Raw genomic sequence first — 387 nt, 5'->3', positions numbered from 1 at the left:
GCCCCGCCCCAGCTCCGCTTCCTTCCTCTGGGGTTCGGGCGTCGGGGTCCCTGTGCTCACAGATGCTGCGTAACCGGCGGTCCTGCCCTTTCCTTCTACACCGCCTGGCCTCGCCTCGCTTGTGCAACATTAGGTATCGAGAGCGCGGAAGAGGCGTGGAGGGAAAGCTCACTGCTCCGAGAGTCCGCGCAGCCGCGCTCTCCACCCTTTGAGAGGCTGGACTTGGCCTCTGCGTCTCCTAAATCGTTTTCGGGGAAATGAAGTCTTGGTCTGAAGCGTCGAAGCGCTGCTCTAGTTTTCTAATAATTAAGTCTTAATTACTAAACATGCCGAAATGCTAGCGTTTAAGCATCCACTGTTCACCCAGCCTTAAAGGTGTTTTATTTT

The sequence above is a fragment of the Echinops telfairi genome, unplaced genomic scaffold (genome assembly GCF_000313985.2).
Source record: "Echinops telfairi isolate 266 unplaced genomic scaffold, ASM31398v2 ScPeMD7_27;HRSCAF=92, whole genome shotgun sequence".
NCBI classification, from domain to species: domain Eukaryota; kingdom Metazoa; phylum Chordata; class Mammalia; order Afrosoricida; family Tenrecidae; genus Echinops; species Echinops telfairi.
This window is presented reverse-complemented; position numbering follows the sequence as displayed.